This window comes from Ranitomeya imitator, chromosome 6 (genome assembly GCF_032444005.1).
Source record: "Ranitomeya imitator isolate aRanImi1 chromosome 6, aRanImi1.pri, whole genome shotgun sequence".
Classification (NCBI taxonomy): domain Eukaryota; kingdom Metazoa; phylum Chordata; class Amphibia; order Anura; family Dendrobatidae; genus Ranitomeya; species Ranitomeya imitator.
The window spans coordinates 420,149,734-420,176,097 of record NC_091287.1 but is presented as its reverse complement, the minus strand read 5'-3'; the positions used below and the strand labels follow the sequence as shown (position 1 = coordinate 420,176,097).

At 43.5% G+C, this 26,364-nt stretch overlaps 1 protein-coding gene across 7 annotated transcripts in view; it reads right to left on the bottom strand.

The window, feature by feature from the left end:
- LOC138642804 (chloride channel protein D-like) overlaps window positions 1-26,364 on the bottom strand; it is a 320,123-nt gene that overhangs the window by 61,475 nt on the left and 232,284 nt on the right. The gene's annotated exons all lie outside the window — the stretch shown is intronic.

Here is a 26,364-nt window from a genome sequence, read left to right as displayed (position 1 = left end):
AAGTGATCTGGATCCTCTCCTAAAATTCATGCATTTAGGTAAAAAAAATGCAAAAAAGATGTCTATATTGTTTGAAGTGACCTTTTAGTCTTAAGTCAAAATTTATCACTGACAGCTTTCACCTTTTGCTGCTACATGCCTTGTATCTATGCACATATGGAGCACCCACTAGAGCCGTGGGGTACTCAGGCCAAGTCCGGCGGTACTTAAAGGGGTGGTGTCACGGCAGCGGGGACCAAGTCCATGGCCCTGGGCATCCAGTAAAAGGGGATAAGGTGTAGTGAGGAAATAAAGTCTATTTGTGACGCCACCTGTGGTACTCGGCCAGGAATGGCCAACATTGCCTAAAGGGGTCCACTGGGGCTGATGGAGTTGCATTTTAGATGGTTTCCCTCCCCACAGGTGGAGCGGAGGCCCCAGGGCCACCAAGACAGTCTAAGAGGGGTTGTAGATGTTGAGGTGCAGGAAAGAATTGGAGGACACAGGGTTGCAGTCTCTTTACCTTTTACTGGTTAAGTTCAGGTACACAGATTACAAGTGATCTTTGGAATCCTGGCAGCCTAGAAGCGGTTTGGAATCGCCGTAGCCAGGTGGGGTTGGAAGCCTTCCTTTCTGCGCTGAATTCTAGGTTCTTGATGCTTTAGCTTTCCTCAAGTCCCTCTCTCAATCTGTCCCTCAGGTGGAACACTACCCGCACGGCAGGCAGCTCAAACCTTTTTACAGGTGTCCCTATCTTGTGACTCCGGGCTCTAATCTGCTGCTGTGCCTTCAGGTGTAGACCTGCAATCTCCTACCCTCCGGATTCTGCTGTGGGGTATACAGTTCGCACACAACCTCAGACCCCGGTGTTCGGTTTCTTGCGCTTTGCTCTGGGGTGAGCCCAATCGCAGCTCCAGACCCCAGTTTCTCTCTCCTTTTGTTTCTTTTCCCTTCACTGTCTCACACAGACTGACTTCTAACTCCTCCTCCAAGCCAGAACTTATAGGGAAGTTACCTTAAAATTGGGTTTACAGCTCCCCCTTCTGGCCTGGAGTCAGAAAAGTGTTGTATGCAAGTGTTACCCGCCAAGGGGACTCCTTCTCATTTCCAGGCATGGCATCACCCTCCCAGAGAGGCAGGCAATACCACTGTGGCAACCAGATTACCGGGGTGCCAAACATACTATGGTCCTCCTGTAGAGTAGGTTTACCCTTGTGGAGTGGTACCTGGTGGCTACCTGCAGCTCAAGCTTAACCTCACCATCAGAGGCTCTAGTGAAGACCAGGTAGCCGCTTAGTTATGCCCCTCTGGAATGCAGGTACGGACTCTGAGTACAAGGCCGTCTTGCAAAAATGTACCAGAATTTGCCCGTGATCCTGATCCTGTCCAGCCTGCTACTCCGAGTCCATGCCTGGATTCCTGTCCCTTGGGGTCAGCTGCTACAGTACCAGGGACTGCCCTGGAGTGGCACCTGGCGGCTACTTGCATCTCAAGCCTAACCTCAGCAACAGTACTGTCATGCTGGTGGGTGTGTACCCACTGCGCCACAGACCGGGCGCTAAGTGGCTACCTGGTCTTCACTAGAGCCTCTATTAGGTTAGGCTTCAACTGCAGGTAGCCACCAGGTACCACTCCAGGGCAGTCCCAAGGGTCAGGAATGCAAGTACAGACTCGGAGTAGCAGGGTAGACAGGATCAGGATGGATGGCAAACTCTGCTACAAGTTTGCAGGCCGGGTACTGGAACACAGGACAGACTCTGGTACAGGGTTGCATGACGGGTACAAGGATCAAACAACGGAATAGTGAACTAAGACTTCCTAGATCCAGAGAATAAAGATGAAATGAAGTGGCACTCACCCGATCTTGCTGAATGAAAAGTGTCCTTTATTCAGAGTGCATACTCACAGACATCTAAAGGAGAGGCGGCTTGGTAGAAGGAAAGGTGCGAGGGGAGGCAAGAGGACGACGGCCGTTTCGCGCCTGCGCGCTTCAACGGGTCCAGGTGCGTGAATTAAGAACGTCACGTCCTATATAGAGGACTAAACATCTTGGTGTGAACAGGTGATACCATTAAAAACATCTTAGGATACAAACACCAAATTATGCTATTAGGCACAGACATAGACGCTTATTATATATATCATACATAGTGATAATACAAAGAATATAATTCTTACAGAAAAATGGACATGTCCAATTTATCATTCAGTCCTATTGCGCCCTGCGCATTCGTTTCAATGATCCACCTTGCTTCACGCTGTAGCAGTGCAATCCCACGATCTCCTCCATTCTGGGGATTTTTTACAATTTCTAAGCCTGCAAACCGCAAGACGTTCGGGTCTGCATTATGCATATCGCGCATATGCTTAATAAAACGAGGACAGCCCTTCCCAGAGGAAACCGAACTGTAATGTTCCCTAAACCTGTGGTAAAGTGGGCGGATAGTTTTACCAATATAAAAAGAATGGCATGGACACATAATTAAGTAAACCACGTACTGTGATTTACAAGTTATTAATTGACGGACTGTGTGATAAATGGGGCCGATATGAATAGGGTTATCAAGTAATCTAAATCGACAATAGCTACAGTTTCCACATTTGTGATTGCCTGTAGGTTGTAATTCCCTCAACCAATTTGGATTTTCATTGATTAACAGGCGATTTTTCACAATAAGATCTCCCAAATTTTTTGTTCGTCTATAAGCGAAGATTGGATGATTTTTTGTCAAGGAAGAAAGTTCCCGATCAGACTGCAAAATGTGCCAATTTTTTTGTATAGCCGCATAAATTACTTTATTCATCGGGCTATGCATAAATGTAAATACAAATTTATTATCATCTCTAGGAGAACTTTTTATTTTTTTATTTTTACGACATTTAAGCAAATCTTCTTGTGCTAATTTTCTGACCCTATTTTCTGCTGAAGACAGAATCTTAAGGGGATAATTTCTTTCCAAAAAATTAGTTTTAAGTTCAGCTATTTGTTTATCGAAAACTTCCTCATTATTAATAATTTTCCTATATCTAACCATCTGGCTATAGGGTATGCTGTTTTTTGTGTGGAAAGGATGAGCACTATTAAAATGCAATAAACTATTTGTCGCTGTCGATTTTTTATGTACCGATGTATTAATTTTACCCTCGGCTACCTCAATCTTGACATCTAAAAATTCAAGAGACACGCCCCCAAATACAGAAGTAAATTGCATATTATCATCATTATTATTATTAAGATATGAAACGAAATTTTCGAAATCCTGTTTTGAACTATCCCACACAATAAAGACATCGTCTGCAAACCTATAATAGGCACGTATAAACCGTAAAAATGGGTTACCAATAGAGGTTATATACCGCTCCTCAAATACTGCTAAAAAAACATGCGACCGGTGTACCCATTGCGGTTCCGGTTCGTTGTAGGAACCATTTATTAATAAACCTAAATGCATTGTGTGATAATACAAAGTCCAGGCTTTCAGTGATAAAATCAATGAAGTCCTGGTCTTTATTGCAATTCTGTAATATCAGTCGTATTGCCTCGATGCCTTTATTGTGGGGGATCCGTGTATATAAATTCACGATATCGATTGAGACTAATGAAAAAGTGGGCTGCCAATCCAGAGCACGTAAAGCTAGTAAAAAATCCCCAGAATCCTTAACGAAAGAGGGAACTTTATGCAGCAGAGGTTTGAGCAACCAATCCAGGAATTTAGACAGGGGCTCCGTTAATGAGCCAATGCCCGATATTATGGGTCTTCCAGGCGGTTTAGTGGCGTGTTTGTGAATTTTTGGCAAACTGTACCAATTAGGAATGGTAGGGTGCTCAGGGAGCAATTTCTCTGCTTTATTTTTCAATAAAACGCCTTTTGTTACATATTTGTTTAGATGTTGTCTCAGTTTTTCTTTAAATTTTGAGATAGGATTAAAATCTAACGGAGTATAAGTACATCTATCATTCAACTGGGACATTGCCTCCTCCACATAATAACTTCTATCAAGCACCACTATATTGCCCCCCTTGTCTGCTTTCCTGAATATTGTGTCATTCCACTGCTGCATTTCATGAATAGCGTTCTCCTCTTCTCTTGACAAATTTTTATGGGGATGGCGATATAAAATAGCTTCCACGTCCCTTATCACCAAATCCTGGAACAAGTCCACAGCATTCCCAGGAGAGATGGGAGGCATGAATGTTGATTTGGTGCCCCCTTTAAAGGGTTCCACACAGGGGGTAACCTCTGTGGTAATATTTAGATCACATATTGTGGCCGTTGATTCATCCAGATTAGCAAGGAGCCATGCATCTTCTATGTCTTTCTGATTAGTAGGGGGAAAAGCCATAAAGCCTAAACTCCCAATATAAGCAGGACTTTCTGTAGAAATATCAGAAGTAGATTGTTTCTCTTTAATATTTGAAAAAAACTTTTTTAAATGTAATTTTCTTGTAGCCTTAAACAGATCGATCTTGAAGTCTGTAAAATTAAATTCTTCTGGAATACAGAAATTTAAGCCCAACGATAATACTTTCTCTTGTTCCTGGGTCAAAGTTCTTTTAGACAAATTAATTATTTGCAATTTATTACCATTAGTTGTCACTTCCTCCAAGATACTTGTTTGCGTTTCTTTTGTGGGTTTCTTTTTTCGTCCACCACGTCGGGTCTTTTTTCTAAAGGGCTATCACTATGAAGACAAACAGCTGCGGCTCCCTGATTATCCCTGATTACCTACAGGCAATCACAAATGTGGAAACTGTAGCTATTGTCGATTTAGATTACTTGATAACCCTATTCATATCGGCCCCATTTATCACACAGTCCGTCAATTAATAACTTGTAAATCACAGTACGTGGTTTACTTAATTATGTGTCCATGCCATTCTTTTTATATTGGTAAAACTATCCGCCCACTTTACCACAGGTTTAGTGAACATTACAGTTCGGTTTCCTCTGGGAAGGGCTGTCCTCGTTTTATTAAGCATATGCGCGATATGCATAATGCAGACCCGAACGTCTTGCGGTTTGCAGGCTTAGAAATTGTAAAAAATCCCCAGAATGGAGGAGATCGTGGGATTGCACTGCTACAGCGTGAAGCAAGGTGGATCATTGAAACGAATGCGCAGGGCGCAATAGGACTGAATGATAAATTGGACATGTCCATTTTTCTGTAAGAATTATATTCTTTGTATTATCACTATGTATGATATATATAATAAGCGTCTATGTCTGTGCCTAATAGCATAATTTGGTGTTTGTATCCTAAGATGTTTTTAATGGTATCACCTGTTCACACCAAGATGTTTAGTCCTCTATATAGGACGTGACGTTCTTAATTCACGCACCTGGACCCGTTGAAGCGCGCAGGCGCGAAACGGCCGTCGTCCTCTTGCCTCCCCTCGCACCTTTCCTTCTACCAAGCCGCCTCTCCTTTAGATGTCTGTGAGTATGCACTCTGAATAAAGGACACTTTTCATTCAGCAAGATCGGGTGAGTGCCACTTCATTTCATCTTTATTCTCTGGATCTTCATTGCTTTTTTGTTGAGCACCACCCGCCTGCTATTGATTACTGCGCGCCGCAGTGGTTCTGAATTGAGTCTCTATTTTTCCAGCGCTGTTTAAAGTTCATTTAGGCGAACTCCACGTTACATCATAGTTGTGGAGGAAAACACTTGGTGCCATTCTATCTTCATTTTTACAATTTCGTTCAAGTCTGGTTGCATTTGGAATTGAGCACAGGTGTAACATATAAAGCCTATATTCAGCGCAATGAATATAAGTCAAGAAGATAATATGGACTCGGACCCAGGCGCTGCATTGGAGGATGGTTTACAGGCTGGTAGAGAAGGTGCGGGGGAGTTCTTTATGGATTGCAACCATAAAGATGAATTGTTGCTTATAAGCACAAAGACGCTGGAAACAAAGATTTATTCCTTAGCTGAGAGGGAAATCAGATTATATTGGACTATCCAATCTTTAAAATCATATACAGAATGTGGACGTGTCCCGAGGGGACTGCGGGTTTATAAGGAAATATCACAATTTAGCGGTGATGATTCATTCCAGAAGGCTTGGGAAGAGATTCACTTACAATGTTCACGTAATTTACTGGCATTAGTGATTACACAAAACGAGAAAGAATATGCCGTATTATGTGAGCAATTGGAGAATGCTAAACAAGAATTGAGTTCACGCGTCACAGAAATTCAAAATATGACCTTTTTAAAAAAATTAAATAAAAAACTGGTTTTAATACAGATTGAAACGAAACAAAAGAAAAAAGACAAATTTTTGAGAGACAAAAATGATTTTGCTACTGGGCAGATTTTTTCCTGGAACAAGTTCAGCAATAAAAAGAGAAATTTTCAGAGAAATCAATCCTTTAGGAAATTTAATAAAAGGAAAATGCAAAGAGACGGATGGGTAACGGACTCTGATTCTAGCGGGGTAGAAGAGTGTCCAGATAATCAGGGAGCCGCAGCTGTTTGTCTTCATAGTGATAGCCCTTTAGAAAAAAGACCCGACGTGGTGGACGAAAAAAGAAACCCACAAAAGAAACGCAAACAAGTATCTTGGAGGAAGTGACAACTAATGGTAATAAATTGCAAATAATTAATTTGTCTAAAAGAACTTTGACCCAGGAACAAGAGAAAGTATTATCGTTGGGCTTAAATTTCTGTATTCCAGAAGAATTTAATTTTACAGACTTCAAGATCGATCTGTTTAAGGCTACAAGAAAATTACATTTAAAAAAGTTTTTTTCAAATATTAAAGAGAAACAATCTACTTCTGATATTTCTACAGAAAGTCCTGCTTATATTGGGAGTTTAGGCTTTATGGCTTTTCCCCCTACTAATCAGAAAGACATAGAAGATGCATGGCTCCTTGCTAATCTGGATGAATCAACGGCCACAATATGTGATCTAAATATTACCACAGAGGTTACCCCCTGTGTGGAACCCTTTAAAGGGGGCACCAAATCAACATTCATGCCTCCCATCTCTCCTGGGAATGCTGTGGACTTGTTCCAGGATTTGGTGATAAGGGACGTGGAAGCTATTTTATATCGCCATCCCCATAAAAATTTGTCAAGAGAAGAGGAGAACGCTATTCATGAAATGCAGCAGTGGAATGACACAATATTCAGGAAAGCAGACAAGGGGGGCAATATAGTGGTGCTTGATAGAAGTTATTATGTGGAGGAGGCAATGTCCCAGTTGAATGATAGATGTACTTATACTCCGTTAGATTTTAATCCTATCTCAAAATTTAAAGAAAAACTGAGACAACATCTAAACAAATATGTAACAAAAGGCGTTTTATTGAAAAATAAAAGCAGAGAAATTGCTCCCTGAGCACCCTACCATTCCTAATTGGTACAGTTTGCCAAAAATTCACAAACACGCCACTAAACCGCCTGGAAGACCCATAATATCGGGCATTGGCTCATTAACGGAGCCCCTGTCTAAATTCCTGGATTGGTTGCTCAAACCTCTGCTGCATAAAGTTCCCTCTTTCGTTAAGGATTCTGGGGATTTTTTACTAGCTTTACGTGCTCTGGATTGGCAGCCCACTTTTTCATTAGTCTCAATCGATATCGTGAATATATATACACGGATCCCCCACAATAAAGGCATCGAGGCAATACGACTGATATTACAGAATTGCAATAAAGACCAGGACTTCATTGATTTTATCACTGAAAGCCTGGACTTTGTATTATCACACAATGCATTTAGGTTTAGTAATAAATGGTTCCTACAACGAACCGGAACCGCAATGGGTACACCGGTCGCATGTGTTTTTGCGAATCTTTTTTTAGCAGTATTTGAGGAGCGGTATATAACCTCTATTGGTAACCCATTTTTACGGTTTATACGTGCCTATTATAGGTTTGCAGACGATGTCTTTATTGTGTGGGATAGTTCAAAACAGGATTTCGAAAATTTCGTTTCATATCTTAATAATAATAATGATGATAATATGCAATTTACTTCTGTATTTGGGGGCGTGTCTCTTGAATTTTTAGATGTCAAGATTGAGGTAGCCGAGGGTAAAATTAATACATCGGTACATAAAAAATCGACAGCGACAAATAGTTTATTGCATTTTAATAGTGCTCATCCTTTCCACACAAAAAACAGCATACCCTATAGCCAGATGGTTAGATATAGGAAAATTATTAATAATGAGGAAGTTTTCGATAAACAAATAGCTGAACTTAAAACTAATTTTTTGGAAAGAAATTATCCCCTTAAGATTCTGTCTTCAGCAGAAAATAGGGTCAGAAAATTAGCACAAGAAGATTTGCTTAAATGTCGTAAAAATAAAAAAATAAAAAGTTCTCCTAGAGATGATAATAAATTTGTATTTACATTTATGCATAGCCCGATGAATAAAGTAATTTATGCGGCTATACAAAAAAATTGGCACATTTTGCAGTCTGATCGGGAACTTTCTTCCTTGACAAAAAATCATCCAATCTTCGCTTATAGACGAACAAAAAATTTGGGAGATCTTATTGTGAAAAATCGCCTGTTAATCAATGAAAATCCAAATTGGTTGAGGGAATTACAACCTACAGGCAATCACAAATGTGGAAACTGTAGCTATTGTCGATTTAGATTACTTGATAACCCTATTCATATCGGCCCCATTTATCACACAGTCCGTCAATTAATAACTTGTAAATCACAGTACGTGGTTTACTTAATTATGTGTCCATGCCATTCTTTTTATATTGGTAAAACTATCCGCCCACTTTACCACAGGTTTAGGGAACATTACAGTTCGGTTTCCTCTGGGAAGGGCTGTCCTCGTTTTATTAAGCATATGCGCGATATGCATAATGCAGACCCGAACGTCTTGCGGTTTGCAGGCTTAGAAATTGTAAAAAATCCCCAGAATGGAGGAGATCGTGGGATTGCACTGCTACAGCGTGAAGCAAGGTGGATCATTGAAACGAATGCGCAGGGCGCAATAGGACTGAATGATAAATTGGACATGTCCATTTTTCTGTAAGAATTATATTCTTTGTATTATCACTATGTATGATATATATAATAAGCGTCTATGTCTGTGCCTAATAGCATAATTTGGTGTTTGTATCCTAAGATGTTTTTAATGGTATCACCTGTTCACACCAAGATGTTTAGTCCTCTATATAGGACGTGACGTTCTTAATTCACGCACCTGGACCCGTTGAAGCGCGCAGGCACCGATTCAGCGATGTCTTCGCTGGTAACCAGGGTAAACATCGGGTAACTAAGTGCAGGGCCGCGCTTAGTAACCCGATGTTTACCCTGGTTACCATCCTAAAAGTAAAAAAACAAACGCTACATACTTACCTACCGCTGTCTGTCCTCGGCGCTCTGCTTCTCTGGTCTGGCTGTGAGCACAGCGGCCGGAAAGCAGAGCGGTGACGTCACCGCTCTGCTTTCCGGCTGCCCGGCGCCAGAGCAGAGAAGCAGAGCGCCGAGGACAGACAGCGGTAGGTAAGTATGTAGCGTTTGTTTTTTTTACTTTTAGGATGGTAACCAGGGTAAACATCGGGTTACAAAGCGCGGCCCTGCGCTTAGTTACCCGATGTTTACCCTGGTTACCGGGGACCTCGGGATCGTTGGTCGCTGGAGAGCTGTCTGTGTGACAGCTCTCCAGCGACCAAACAGCGACGCTGCAGCGATCCGGATCGTTGTCGGTATTGCTGCAGCGTCGCTAAGTGTGACGGTACCTTTAGTGAGCGCAATTGTCTTATGTACAACAGTACAATATAATATTATGACCTAAATTTTGGAAACAAATCGGCTTCAATAACATGCAATCTTCAACCACCAGCCATAAATTGCATGAAGGATTTCTCAACATGTGAAGGTCTGCAATATAGAAATCCATCCTATATCTGTGTTCCTGACTGCAATGCATAGTTGGTGAATATGCTTAAAATGTTTTTCAAAAAGATTTTTGCATTTGGATATGTTCAATTGGCTCCTTAGAAAATGTAAAATGTCTTATATGCATTGAAGTAAACTATTGTCACCGGTTTCTTTTTTAATCAATTTTTGACAGTTCATCACAACAATTCTGCATTGTAATGTACAATATGGGGTGCATATGTTAGAGGTATGAAGTCATTCACATACCATTAAAATATAAACTTCCAGATTTTTCGATCTCAAGTTTGAGATAAGTTCTGAGACCTCTCATATATATACACTTGTACATGATTTCCAGATTAAATCTAAGACTAACATCTCCCAATCAGACATGTAGCAATCGACTCCCATTTAGTGCACAGTGCACGTTAATGAATATTGACATTTCCTTCGCACTAAACCGTTATCCTCATTTTTCACAGTTTTAGAGCTCTTTATAGCTTGAGTGACAGATATTTCAACCCCTGTAATATAGTGAAAATGCAAGAACATCTCGTAAACTTGGGACTTTTATGGGGTAAGGCACCTTTTATGGGAAGACTGGAAAAAAGGAGCAGGGAAAGTTTTTATTATGTGCCCCCACAAACTTCTCTCCTGTGCTGTCTGAGCACATTATAAAGATGTAACTTTTCTTATTGCAAAATAGTTTAAAACGGCCGTTCCTTGCTTCAGCACTTCTGCAGGTTGGTAATGAAGTGCAGTGCCCTAAGCGGCTTCCACTGAGAATTACCTAAAGTCTTTTAGGAAACGCAAGCACATTTTGGCTACTCATAAAAGCATATGCAAACATAAAAAGGAAACTGAATATTTATGATAGAAATATAAGAATGTCACGCAGCACCAAAGTAAGAAGGATCTGTTCCATTTGGGTCAATGTCAAGGAATTTCAGATTTTTTTGTTACGTTGACAATTGTATGTAATGTTCTCACATCATCAAAACTCTGCTCACCCCAACACGAGCCGGCATATAATCTATGAGTGACACTTCATTGTGAAATATTCATGCTGGGTTATTGATTAGGATTACGGTCCCCTGGTGACATTTGCTTCCTCTGTTTTGGTCTAGTAGAGATGAAAGGCATTTCGCTCACGAGCTCCATTACTGTGATGATTTGGAAAGAAGTTCACTGTAGTTCCAAATTCACAAAAATGCACATAATGGCATAATTACTATTCCTAAGCCCATCTATCATGTGACACAATAATTAACTAGCACATGTATTTCGCTCTATCCTAAGACACTAATTGAGGAAGTCGGATGTTTCTACTTCTATGGAAAATATATATTTATAGCTAAAATCAAGATTTTGCTTGAATAGAAAACCTCGTAATGAGTGGCATGATCAGACTGTATGCAGGTGTGAAAATAAAGGAATATACAGCAAACTAGCTACTATAGCGCCATCTCTCACTCAATATCTACATGGTACTACAATGCCAAAATAAACCTAAGGATTAGAGAAGTTCATCTGAGAGCTTGATTACATTGACTATGTGAAGATATACTGCAATAATACAGATATTTCCTATAACAAAAAAAAACAGCACAAATACAGTTGCCATCACAGTGCTCCCCTGCATTAATCAGATTACCTCCCAAACAACTACTTAGACACATCTGGGAAAATGGGCAGTCTAGGTTGGCGACTGCTCTCACTTTAAGAGGCACTATTTTACCATGAGCATTGGCATATGTGCCTATCTTTACACATACAGATATCTGACCAATTTCTGTAAGGTCAATGTTAAGCTAAATTGGTACACACATGGTCAAAATTGCTGGTACCCCTCATTTAATGACAGAAAAACCCTAACTTAAAACTCATGAAATAGGCCTGGACAGAAATGATGGTACCCTTAACTTAATATTTTGTTGCACAACATTTTGAGGCAATCACGGCAATCAAATGATTCCTGTAACTGTCAATGAGACTTCTGCACCTCTCAACAGGTATTTTGGCCCACTCCTCAAGAGCAAACTGCTCCAGTTGTCTCGTGTTTGAAGGTTGCCTTTTCCAGACGGAATGTTTCAGCTCTTTCCAAAGATGCTCAATAGGATTTAGGTCAGGGCTTATAGAAGGCCACTTCAGAATAGTCCATTCTTTTCCTCTTAGCCATTCTTGGGTGTTTTTAGTTGTGTTTTGAGTCATTATCCTGTAGCAAGACAAATGACCTGCAACTGAGACTTTCTGACACTGGGCAGCACATTTCTCTCTGGAATTCCTTGATAGTCTTGAGTTTTCATTGTACCCTGAACATATTCTAGACACATAGAATCATAGAATGGTAGAGTTGGAAGGGACCTCCTTAGACATCTGGTCCAACCCCCTGCTCAAAGCAGGATTCATTAAATCATCCCAGACAGATGTCTGTCCAGCCTCTGTTTGAAGACTTCTATGGAAGGAGAACTTACTACCTCTCATGGCAGACTGTTCCACTCATTGATCACCCTGTCAAAAAGTTTTTTCTAATATCTAATCTGTGTCTCCTCTCATTCATTTTCATCCCATTGCTTCTAGTCTTTCCTTGTGCAAATGAGAATAAAGATGATCCTTCTACAGTGTGACAGCCCTTGAGATATTTGTAGACAGTTATTAAGTCTCCTCTCAGTCTTCTTTTTTGCAAGCTAAACATTCCCAAATCCTGTAACCGTTCCTCAAAGGACATGGTTTGCATGCATTCTGTACCAGATGCAGCAAAGCAGTCCCAGAGTATAACAGAGCCTCCTCCATGTTTCACAGTAGGGACAGTGTTCTTTTCTTCATATGCTTAATTTTTCCATCTGTGAACATAGAGCTGATGTGCCTTGCCAAAAAGTTCAATTTTTGTCTCATCTGTCCATAGGACATTCTCCCAGAAGCTTTGTGGCTTGTCAACATGTAGTTTGGCAAATTCCAGTCTGGCTTTTTTATTATTTTTTTTTCAACAATGGTGTCCTCTTTGATTGTTCCCCATGAAGTCCACTTTGGCTCATACAACGACGGATGGTGCGATCTGATACTGATGTTCCTTGAACTTGAAGTTCACCTTTAATCTGTTTAGAAGTTTTTCTGGGCTTTTTTGTTATCATTCATATTATCCGTCTCTTTGATTTTTCATCAATTTTCCTGCTGTGGCCATGTCTGGGGAGGTTGGCTACAGTCCCATGGATCTTAAATTTCTGAATAATATGTGCAACTGTAGTGACAGGAACATCAAGCTGCTTGGAGATGGTCTTATAACTTTTAACTTCAACCTGTTTGTCTAGAATTTTCTTTCTAATCTCCTGAGACAACTCTTTCCTTCGCTTCCTTTGGTCCATGTTTAGTGTGAAACCCACCATGTCAAAAAACAGCACAGTGAGTATCTGTACCCCTAAATACAGGCCCACTCACTGATTCCAAGATCAAAGACACTTGAGATGCTAGTTAGTAGACACACCTTGATTTAACATTTCCCTTTTGTCACATTATTTTCAGGGGTACCATCATTTCTGTCCAGGCCTATTTCATGAGTTTATTTTTTTTTTAAATTCTGTAGAAGCATGGTTGAAAAGCAATGTTTGACTTTCATTTGTTCATTTTCATAGATATTTTATTTATTATTACTTTTGTCAGATTTAAGTTATTTCTGTGACCATTGTGGGTTTTTCTGTCATTAAACGAGGGGTGCCAACAATTTTGACCACGTGTGTATGTGTAAATGTCCAGTTGACCTAAAATCTGTCTCATCTGCCAAAAAAACCTGATCTGATGAATATCAATCACAATGGTCAAAATGTGTAAAAAGCATCTGAAAGACAACTTTACTAGCTTGAAACCAGATGTTGCAGCTGCAAACGACACCAACTATAATTCACGGACAAAACCGTTCGGTAATTAGCTACATGGTGGCCATGGTTTGCAACGCCGTCTGGTTTCATATATTTTACTTAAAGGGAACCTGTCACCCCGTTTTTTCAGATTGAGATAAAAATACTGTTAAATAGGGCCTGCGCTGTGCGTTACAATAGTGTATGTAGTGTACCCTGATTCCCCACCTATGCTGCGAAATACATCACCAAAGTCGCCGTTTTCACTTGTCAATCAGGCTGGTCAGGTCGGGTGGGCGTGGTCAAATCAGGCTGGTCAGGTCGGGTGGGCGTGGTCACAGCGCTGTTTCTTCCCCAGCTTTACGTTGTTGGCGTAGTGGTGTGCGCATGTCCCACTGCCGAATCCACTTGCGCACACGTTAAGAAACAGCGCGCGATCTGCGCTATTACTGTCTTCGGTGGGGGCGGCCATCTTCCTGGGGCCGCGCGTGCGCAGATGGAGTGCTCTGCTGCACGGGGCTTCAGGAAAATGGCCGCGGGATGCCGCGCGTGCGCAGATGAGATCGCGGCGGCCATTTTCCTGAAGCCGAGTTTGACCAACAACCAAGCATATCGTCTAGGTCACAACACTGACAACAAAGGAGCAGCGCCAGTCAAGGAGGAAAGTATCTTTTATTCACCTCCCTTAGCCTAATAGGGGCTTGTCCAGTAGTGGACACTTCCTTAACCTCTTAGTGACCACCAGTATGAGATATAAGAGAATAGCATCCGCCAAGTGGTGAAAATGCAGCAACTGTCAGCACAATCAGTATTGGCACTGACCATGTCTGTCTAGCTTCTTAGTTACTGTTGTCAATAGTAAATATGGCATCTAGATGGTTAACAGACTGTGGGGGCTCCCTCTTTAACCCCATTGGCGTTATTTCATGCTCTTGATGGTTCTCATGGCAACTCATGGCCAAATAATGACCTTAGAGTCAGCCGGCTATAGCTAGATGTTCAGAAGTTACCAACATTTAGGTGGTAAAAATAACATTTTGCATTCGTGTCCTGCCACTTTGCATTAATTGAAAAGCACCTGAAGGGTTAATAAGCCACCTTTTGTATATGATGAGGGGCGCTGTTATTAAAATGGTATCACTTTTTGGGGGAGGTTTCCAATATATAAGTCCCCCAAAGTCATTTCAAAACTGAATATGTCATGACAAAAATAAGTTTTGTAAATTTCCTTACAAAAACTAAAAACTGCGGCTAAATTTTTAAACCTTCTAAAATCCTAACAAAACGTAAAGGAGGCATGGGGTAAATGTTATTTATAAACTATTGCATGTGGTGTGACGATTTCTAATATTTTTAGAAATAAACACTAACCATACACACTTAAATTTACTTTTCTGACCAACATTTCTCATCACTGTTGACTGAACTGCCTGCAGCAATTAACTAGAGACAGCCCCTATGCAGCAACGAATTTTTGACATTTCAAATTTACAAGGATAGCCTAATTTTAAAGTATTTCCATGCTGTGTAATGATATCATGACTTGGAGATGAAATGTCACTGCTATATGATATAAGATATGGGGCAGCACGGTGGCTCAGTGGTTAGCACTGCAGCCTTGCAGCGCTGGAGTCCTGGGTTCAAATCCCACCTAGGACAACATCTGCAAAGAGTTTGTATGTTCTCCCCGTGTTTGCGTGGGTTTCCTCCGGGCACTCCGGTTTCCTCCCACATTCCAAAGACATACTGATAGGGAATTTAGATTGTGAGCCCCATTGGGGACAGTGATGATAATGTCTGTAAAGCGCTGCGTAATATGTTAGCGCTATATAAAAATAAAGATTATTATTATTATTATAAGCTCAAGAATAATCAAATCACTTTGGTGTCAAAGCTTAAAAAATATTCCTCTGATCTACTTAAAAAGTCTATTAGACAGCCTTACAAAGAATCGATTCTCACACAGACAGGCGTTATGTCTAAGGGTATGGGCGCTCGTTGAGTATTTGCATCAGATTTTTCTGCTGTAAAAAACAGGAAAAAACCTGCATAAAACACATTTTTAGACTTATTTTTGATTGAGTCTTTTATGCTTGTTTACATTAATTTTTCTCGAATTTATTTGAATAGGTGAAAAATGCTGCAAAAACGCTGAAAGAATTTACTGCAGATGTAAAAAAAAAAGCTTTGGTGATTCAAATTCACAAGTAAAAAATAAGCAGCGTGTGCAAGAGATTTTAGAAATCTCATTTACTTTGCTGGTACTGTAAAATGCCTTTTTTTTTCAGATCCCAATTTAGAAATACTCTCCATTTTCCACTACTGAAAGCGTTTATACAGTTCCTCACAATCTCTTCTTAAGGGCTCCTACTCACTTGCGTGAGACTCAGATGAGTCTCGCATGGCAATACCCGGGGCTGCACCTGGCACAAAGAAGCGGAGCGTGCGGCTGCCTGTATTCCTATGCGGCCGCACGCTCCGATCTGAGTGCCTGCAGAAGCGCAGGATATGGTCATGCGAGACTCACCCGAGTCTTGTGCAAGTGAGTAGGAGCCCTAATAGCTCCAGTCCACTCCACAAAATAAAAAATACATACCTATCTCCTGATTAGGTGCACTCCTCCGATCTCCCAGCTGTGTCTACTTAACGCTATCTGAAATTGTCATGTGACCACTGCAGCCAATCAGATGATACCTACTGTCTGTAGTTTTCTTAATTCCATCAGATTCCACTCTAATTGGCTACTGTACAGCAGTTACATGACATTGTCACAATGTTATGTCTTGTGACATCTTCATGTGACCTCACATGACCACCAGGAAACAAAGCAGCCCTGGTCCAGGAAGTATCTAACGAATCTGACGCAAAGTGTGCATTAGGGATGTCCTCCTCACACCTGTGCTATCATTTCAGGGAATTTTTTTTCAACATTTTTGTTTTCATCCTGTTTTACTACTTAATGAGTACTTGAATTCCATATTAAGCACTTGCACTGTATTTATTCATGTAGCAATATTTGATATTATCTCCAACATTTCTTTGTACACAGAACTTAACTTGGAAAGTATGTTTGTTCATAATCCCCAGCAATAGATTATTATTATATAAGCACTTGAAAGGTCACACTTACCATGTTTCATAACTGCAGCATGATTCAGTTATGTTAGATGACTTTCTTCCCATACACAGTGTAATGCCCCACAGCTCCCCGATAAACAATATGATGGGCCCACAACTTCCACACATGCAGGATTATGGGCCCACAGCTGCCCATTACACATTATGATGGGCTCACAGCTGCCCAATACATAGTATGATGGGCCCACAGCTGCCCAATACATAGTATGATGGGCCTGCAGCTCTCTTATACTCAGTATGATGCCCCTACAACTCCACTATACACAGTATAATGGACCCACAGCTCCCCTATATACAGAATAATGTCCCCACAGTCCCCTTATATACAGTATAATGGGCCCATCCCTGTATAAGCTTCCATACCATACAATGGCCCCCACAGTAGACCCCATACTATATGATTGCACTCACGGTAGGCTCCAAACTGTAAAATGGCATTCAAGTTGGATTCCATGAAGTATATGGCCTCACACTTTTTGAGAACCCCCACAGGTGTCTCTACAATGAGAGGCCCATCCACAATATGAAAGCCCCAACACTGTATGAGAGCCCCCCGCAATAGTCCCCACACTGTATTATTGCCCACATAGCAGGCCCCAAAATGTATAATGGTTCTTACATTAGCCCTCAAATTGTACAACATCCCCTGCATTAGCCCCCAAACTGTCTAATGTATCCTGCATTAGCCTCCAAACTATACAATGGCCCCCAAATTGACTCCCACGCTGTATAACAGCACCCACACTGAATGAGGGTCCTCCATTGTTTATGATGCCCTCACAGTCAATTCACAAGTTTTAAAAATAAAAAACATCATATATTCACCTAATCCAGAATACTGATGAGTTCATAGGCATAGGCAGACTAATGTGCTGATGTCATAGCGCTGATGCAGACACAGCATGTCAGAGTCCTGACGTGGCACGATGATGTCACTGCATTGGGACTCTGAAGTCCTGCGCCGGTGCCGGTGCCTCTGTCACTGTATCACCAATGGCGAGTGGTAGTGTAGGAGGATCGTGTCTCCCTGCACTACCGCACAGTTTAACTATATTGGCGTGCTGCACTCGCCAATGTACCACACCACACCCCCTCTGCCCCCCAGTAGCTACATCCCTGGTATTGTATGGCTGGCTGTGAGTGGACATACTGTAGCTGCTGCACCTGTCTTGTGCCTTTGCACTACCTGTGTATGAGCCTCAATAAACAGCTCCAGAAGTTACAGTAATATTAACTGACCAAGATGCTAATGTTCTGGGCCACCTAGTCAGTTTTTACAGCAAGCAAATATCAGGCTGATCCTTGTTTTTTATGAAATTGAAACAAATTTGAAATGCATGTCTTAAAGCTCCATTCATGATTGTTAGCTTAGCAGGAAACCATACTGTGTGGCCGCATATTTTTAATCAAGGTCCTATTTCACTCACATAACCACTGCCTTGTGGTTTACTGCTACAACAATCATCTATTTGCTGTTTTATGACACTTGGAGCAGTAATATTAAAGGTAATGGAACAGAAATAATGAGCTGCATTTCAGCTGAATGTAATAAGCTCTATTACATAACCTATTATCTAGTCTATAGTTACATATGACCAACTGATATTACGGTAAGTTCTGACTAGTGTGTAGATCTGTAGAGGCTCCAAATAATTTTGATGTGTTGCCTGAAATCACTTAGATCAGGGGTGGGCAATTAATTTTGCCATGGGGCCGCATGAGAAATTTGGATGGTTTTAGAGGGCCGGACTAATATAATTAACTAATTTTTACCCAATACTGTAGTATACATATGCTATATTTTCATGAACAAACAGTATGTTAAACAATGCAGAGATTTACAATACAAAGAAAATACGGAAGACATACTTACATCATTATTTAATGATGAGATGATGAACTGCACTGCAACGAGCTAGAAAGGCCGTACTGGGGGCCCACGGCACGTAAAGGGAGGCCGCCATGACGGGGTTACGTGGGACCTGGGGAGCTGGAGCAGTTAGAAGGGATACGGTGGTAAGGGGTTAACTGGGAACTTGAGGGGTGGCTTTAGGGGCATTTTTTTGAAAATAAGGGGTGGAACTAGGGGACTGCGGGGAGGGGGCACATAAAAAGGGGCACGCTCCTCACGCAGGCATCCATTTTAGGTGCCTGCGTGACAAGTGAGGAATCTCTGTCACACTTACCAGCATGGATATTGAAGCGATCCTCCAGCGTCTCCGGACGGCAGCCAGCTCCCAGGGGACAGATTGGCTGAATGCTTCCGTTAACAGCCTTCTCCAGGGGACATCGGGAGCACCATCGCAGGCACCGCAGGACGGGCGCTGGCCGCGGAGGACTAGGCCTCCGGCGCGCCTAAGCCCGGACATCATCCCCAGGGCCCGGCGCCGAAATAGGAGCCCCTCTGCGGACCCTCCGGTAAGCAGCGCTGTTCCCTCCACCTCACAGCGCGGCGCCGGGAGGAATCCTCCAGTGCGGCGGGGCCTACAACGGGGGGTGGATCCTTCCTCCCCTCCTTCAGTGTCCGGGCGACGTGGGGCGGCAGGAGCCGGTACGGCGGCCGCCAGCATGCCCGCTGGCGCCGCTCAGCGTGGGAGGCAGCGACAGCCGAGGAGACGGGGGTCAGGTGCGGTGGCCCCTCAGCGCCGAGGATTATGCGGGCGGCAGTCGGCTGGCCCTGGCATCAGCGTGCGGCCTTCTGCAGCGCACAGCTCTGGAGTCTTCAACGCAGCAGCGCCCTCTGCTGGTGGTGGCCTGGATATTGCAAGTTCTGCGCCCTCTGCTGGTGGTGGCCTGGATATTACAGCTTCAGTGCCCTCTGCTGGTGTTGGCCGGGATTTTCCTGCAGCTGCGCCCTCTGCTGGTGATGGCCGGGATTTTCCTGGATCTGCGCCCTCTGCTGGTGATGGCCGGAACTTTCCTGGATCTGCGTCCTCTGCTGGTGGTGGCGGAAATTTTCCGGATTCCGGCAGGCGACATTCCGTCGCTTCGGTACGCAGTGCCGGGGACGTATCCGTGGCAAGGAGCCGCACATCTTCCATCGGGCGGCAGGATGCTGGCTCGGCCTTTTCCCTTTCCGCAGCACCAGGGCAGTCGACGGCATCACCGAGTCGCCAGGACACGGATACGGCCGCCAGGAGTTCGGCGGGCAACATCGCGGATCAAGCCGGTCGGGATGCAGGACACCTTCGGCTGGGAGCTGGATCTTCGGCTGCTGGGCTCACAGCACCCAGGCAGCTAGGTGAGAACATTTTCCCTATCTTTAATTTGCCAGGCATAGTTTCCCCTGAAGCTAGGAATAGTGACATTACTTCGGGAGTTGCTAGCGGGGGTATGGGTTTAATCCTTAGAGGTTTAGGGGAGCTAGCGGGCTTGTGGGGGTCCGGTCTTAGCAGGGGGTCTTTGCCGTCAGCTGCTTGGTTGGGAAATATGGGGTCGTTTGAGGGGTCTAGACAGTTGTCTGAAGTTACGGGTACATCCAGCAGTGCGGGTCCTGCGGCAGACACGGGGAGCTCATCAAGGGAGAAGGACGGAACAGCACCAGGGCCTGGGTCAGGAATTGATGCACCAGGTGAGGGAGCTTTGCAGGATAAGGAAAAGGAGTATGTACCGCAACTAGACGATGCGGCTAGGGGGGAGGTCTATGTCTGCTTCGAGGGCCCGTTAGGTGCACATTTAAAACAGGAGGTTAGGGAAAAAATCTGGAAAGGGGAGTACATAGAAATATTTTCTCTTTTACCCCTAGAGAGATTTAATTTGGATAGACCTAGAAGGGAGGACTCTAAAAAAGAAGATGAGGAGAAACGGAGATATAGGCTGATTCCCAGATCATTTTCAAATTGGCTGCAAGCTTTCGCTATTATGGCTAGCGTAATCGGGGAGAAGGCCCCGGAAAATTGCTCGGCATTATTTTGTTACTTAGATGCCATAGGGGAGGCTTACAGGACCTATGGGGGACAGGGTTGGTTACGCTATGACGAACAGTTTCGTCAGCGTAAGGCTTTTAGGCCAAGTATCAGGTGGGATCACAAGGACATAGCGTTGTGGATGAGAGTTATGGTCCCGTCCCGTTTAGGTCAGACTAGCCAGCCTTTTCACGGGGGCGCCGGGAGTTCAGGGCAGTCAGGACACTCGGCGGCTTTGCAGAAGGGACTGTGTTTCGCCTTCAATGATGGCGTATGCAGATTCGGGAGCAAGTGTAAATATAGGCACGAGTGTTCAACCTGCGGGGGGTGCATAGCGCTTCAAAATGTTTCAGGGGTAACAGGCAAAAGGTTGGAGATTCCGCTGACAAAAGGGGTGACTCCGGTGCAGTGGGTCGTGATGGAGGCCTTTCTAAGTAGATACCCTGATAGGTCAGCTGCAGTTTTATTGCGCGACGGTTTTAAGGAGGGTTTCAAAATCCCTTATGTTGAGCAGGATGTTAGTTTAAAAAGAAAAAATTTGAAATCGGCGTTACAATTCCCGGAGGTCGTGTCGGAGAAGTTGAATAAGGAAGTTGTTCTGGGAAGAATGGCAGGCCCGTTTGTCGCCCCTCCGATTGCAAATCTGAGGGTGTCACCTCTTGGCGTGGTCCCTAAGAAAGAACCTAATAAATTTAGGTTAATCCATCACCTGTCGTTTCCGAAGGGATCTTCGGTTAATGATGGTATTGATCCCGAGTTGAGTTCGGTGTCGTACTTATCATTCGATTCAGCGATGGAGTGGGTTAGAGCATGTGGAAAGGGGGCTAAGTTGGCGAAAACCGACATCGAAGCGGCCTTTCGTTTGTTGCCAGTTCATCCTGACAGTTTGCATTTATTGGGTTGTTTTTGGGATGGCGGCTTCTTTGTTGATCGTTGTCTTCCCATGGGTTGCTCGATTTCATGTGCTTACTTTGAGGCCTTCAGCACGTTCCTAGAATGGGTGGTGAAAGATGTGTCTGGGATACGCTCATGTTCGCACTATCTGGATGACTTTCTGTTTATAGGGCCAGCGGAATCAGCAGATTGTTCAATTTTGTTGCATACAATGGAGAGTGTGACAAAAAACTTCGGGGTGCCTTTGGCGGAGGATAAAACAGTTGGTCCGGTTACAGTGTTGAGCTTCCTAGGCATTGAAATCGACACGGTAGCAATGGAATGTAGGCTACCTGCAGACAAGGTTACCGCGTTGCGCCAAGATGTGGTTAATACGATTGGTTTGAAGAAGATAAATTTGCGCAGTTTGCAATCGTTGTTAGGGAAACTGAACTTTGCATGTAGGATCATGCCGATGGGTCGAGCGTTCTGCCGCCGCCTATCCTTGGCAACAGTAGGGGTAAAGTCCCCTTTGCATTTCATCAGGATAAAGAAAGAGTTTCGGGACGATTTGAAGATGTGGGCGGATTTTCTGGACGAGTACAATGGCAGATCTCTGTGGATTCAGCCGGTGGCAGATGCTACCTCCTTGGGCATTTTGGTGCATGTCGTTGAAATGAGTGGCTTTGGTCTTTTCTTTCATGGTAGCTGGTCAGCAGCGGCTTGGCCAGAAGAATGGAAGGAGGAGGGGTTAACAAGCAACCGGCTACTGTTGTATTTGTTCCCCAGGGTAGTTGCGTTGGCCCTGTGGGGTGACAAATTGAGGAATTTGAAGATTTCTTTTCATTGTGAGCATGTCGGAACGGTGACGGCGGTAAACTCGTTGTCAGCGGCTACGCCTGCAGTAGTGAAGGTCTTGCAGCACTTGGTTTTCCTGGGTCTTAAGTTTAACTTATGGATTGTATCTGAAGTTAGCTTGTCAGCGCCTGATCCAATAGTTGTTGCTCTTTCTCAATTTCAGTGGCAGCTTTTCCGGGATTTGGCACCACAGGCGGAGAGCGCGGGCCGGGATTGTCCAGTGGAGTTGTGGAACCTGCCGCGAGGGCCGTAACAGAGTTATTTACCAAATCGCTCGCGGATTCATCTTGGTCTCATTATAATCAGGCTTGGAGCTTGTGGGAATCCTGGATGTCAAGTATGGACCAGGATATGGAGGAGGAGTATGGTTTGTTGTTGTTTTTAGGTCATCATTGGTAGGCAGGTTGGTCTGTGACACGTTTGAGTAAGTTTCTGGCGGGGCTAGCCTTCAACCTTAAATGGAGGGGGGGTAAGGATATAACGAAATCCTTCTTGGTTCGGCAAGTTGTTCGGGGTTGGAAGAAAGGCTGGAAGGCTTCGGACGGTCGCCGACCCGTATCTTATGAGGTGCTCTCAGCCATTGAGCGGAATTTGCAAGAGGTGTGTTTTTCCGAATGGGAAGTGGTTCTGTTCCGTGCAGCCTTTTCTTTGGCCTTCTTTGGGGCATTTCGGTTAGGTGAGTTGGTTAGCCCGTCCGTTAGTAAAAAAGGTATTTTGTTAAGAGAAAACGTGGATGTCGAAGGGAATAAGGTGGTAGTGTTTATTAAGGCTTCCAAAATGGACGTGTATGGGAAAGGGTGCAAAGTGGTGTTGTTCAATGTTGAAGGATCCCCGGTGTGCCCGGTGGCATCCGTGAAAAAGTACATGGCAAAGGGCGGGGTGTTAGACGAGCCATTCTTGGTGCACGAAAATGGGTCTTTCTTGTCCCGTTTTCAGTTTATTGCTGTTTTTAGGAAATGTTTGGCGGCAGCGGGCTTACCTGCAACACAATATAGTGGTCACTCCTTCAGGATCGGGGCAGCGACTGAGGCCGCTAGGTGGGGCCTTGGTGAGGATGTGGTTCGGAGAATTGGGAGGTGGGAATCTTCAAGATTCCAGTCGTATGTTCGCCCAAACCTATTGTGAGTTAGAAGCTGTGTTAAGTTAATTGTTTGTTGCCTTTCTTTCTGTGTTGCAGGGCCTGATCCGATGCTCGTCTGGATCATGGGGCATTCGTATGTTGTATGGGCTGCGTTGCGTGCTGCGGTTCGTCCGGACGGTCGTCAGTTGGGTCTTTCTCGAGAGACAGTGACTTTACGATGGATCGGTAAAAGGGGGATGGTGTGGAAGGAATGGTTACCTGAATTTCATCGTTTTGTTAGACTGGATAGAGTGCCGGAGATCGTGGTGATACATTTAGGGGGGAATGATTTGGCTAAACGGTCTTGTAGGGAGCTGATTAAGGATATTAAATTCGATATCCTGAGGTTCTGGGTCATGTTTCCAAAAGTGTTGTTGGTGTGGTCCGACATCATTCCCCGTAAAAGATGGAGAGGTGCTAGATCACACGAGGGGGTGAACAGGGCCCGGATTAAAATAAACAGGGCCATATCTCGGTTTATGGTGAGGAATGGCGCGTTGGCCGTGAGACATGTGGACTTGGAATCGGGTCAAGGAGCTTACTGGAGAGCTGATGGCGTGCACCTGAACGCGGTGGGTAATGACATGTGGTGTTTGGCTATCCGTAGTGGCATTGAATTAAGCTTGAAGGTGTGGAGGGACATGAATGGCTAAGGTGTCAGGCCATTCGTGTTCGTGGCGGGGGTGGAGGTCCTCGAAGTCGGTGGAAATGGTAAATCGTGGTTCAATGGGGTGGGGATCTTGAGAGGTCCTGGACACCCCATGAGAGAATTTAACAAGGCGCGGTACGGTTATTCCGCGTGAGGTGGATTTATGGACCCCTGGCATGGGGGTGGGTTCGGTGGACCAGGATTGGTTGTTATCTATCCCTGAGCTGGTGCTTTACGGCTGGGGGTAAGACTCATCCTGGGCTGAACATTGTGGAGTTTTTGGGATACTGAGTTTTTTTATAACTTTGGGGCTTCGAGGACCGCCCCTCCTATTCTGGGTTGTCATAAAAGTTCTGTTATCTTTTATTTAATAAAATGGCTGCTGTGGCCAATTAAATCCAACATATGTCTCCGTCTGCTGTTTTGAGTACGTTAGAAGTTTATTTTTTAGATTGTTAAGAGATCTGTTTAAGGGGGTTGGGGTAATTTTTTCCAGGTCACGGAACTCACGTATACCCTATGTCATGTGTTAACTGTAGAAAACTGTAGAAAACTTGCTGTTGTTACAACAGTGTTGTAGATCAAGATATGTTAGTTTTTTTAACCGGCATCCCTTTAACTTGGTAAATAACAGTACATTAACCATTTCAATAACATGAGAATCTTCAATGAGAGTAATCTAGCCTGTTTTGGGCCCGAACAAGTTCACTGAAGTTAGGTTCAATATCTGAGGTGGATATGCGAAGAACAGCACACAAGTGATCATCACTGAGAGAGGATCTGTATCTGGATTTGTTGAACTTCATCAGTGAGAATGTTTGTTCACATACGTAGGTAGATCCAAAGAGAACTAACATCCTCTGAGCATGCCTCCTTATGTGTGGAAAGTTTTCCTCTTTGAGAGAAGAATAAAACTCCAGCAGTGATACGGATTTAAAAAGCTCTTTCAGTAGATTGTCAGACTGCAGATCAATGAGTTCTAACTGGATATCACTGGGGGCATTATCCACACAGCATGTAAAAGGAGAAGAAACCATGTGCATTTCACTCTCCACTGCTTTAAAGTCTTCAAATCTTCTGGAAAATTCATCATGTAAAGCCGCAAACATGGATGAATACTTGTCGAGGTGATCAGCTGATGGTGTGACTTCTTTCAGTGTTGGCATGTGAGTGAGAATATTGATCTTCAATTGGCTAGAAAGAAACTTCAATTTTCTCATGAAAGCTGTCACCAAGGAGAACATTTCATGTGCAAAGAGGCCTTTGTCTTGCAGCTTGGTATTCAGCTCATTCATTAGTGTAGTCACATCAATGGCAAAGGCCAGATCTGCTATCCAGTGCTTATCTGAGAATTCAGGGATGTCTTTGCCTTTCATTTGACAAAATGTCTGAATCTCAGCTCTCAGGTCCCATACTCTTTTAAGCACCTTCCCAAGGCTGAGCCACCTCACAGCTGTGTGGTAGCCTATGTCACTATGTTCACTTTCTTGTTCCTCCAACAGTGAAACAAATTGTCTGTGATTCAGTGCTCTTGCCCTGATGAAATTAACTGTCTTAGTTACAACATCAACAACATGGCTGATTTGTAGCACCGACTTGCACAGCACTTCTTGATGTATAATGCAATGCAAAAATATCAATTTCTGTTCTGGGTTTATTTCATTCACTTTATCTTGCATCCGCTTCAAAAGTCCAACATTTTTCCCTGTCATATTTGGACATCCATCGGTTATAACACTTACTAATGTGTTCCATTTTAAGCCCAGTTTGTCCACGGATGCATTTACTTCGGTGAACAAATCACTCCCTTTCGTGGTACCTTTCAATGATCGCAAAGCTACCAGCTCTTCAGTCATCTCAAAGTTATTTGTTATTCCGCGTACAAAGATAAGTAACTGGGCAGTATCACGGACATCACAGCTCTCGTCCAGAGCCAGGGAAAAAAAAATAAAATGATCAACTTTGTTTTTAAGCTGCAACTCCAAATTCCCCGCAATGTCTTCTACCCGTCTTGTTACGGTTCGCCTGGAGAGGGACACATGTGAAAATGCTTCTTTTTTCTCAGGACAAATTATTGCTACAGAGTCCACCAAACATTCTTTCACAAACTCCCCATCAGAGA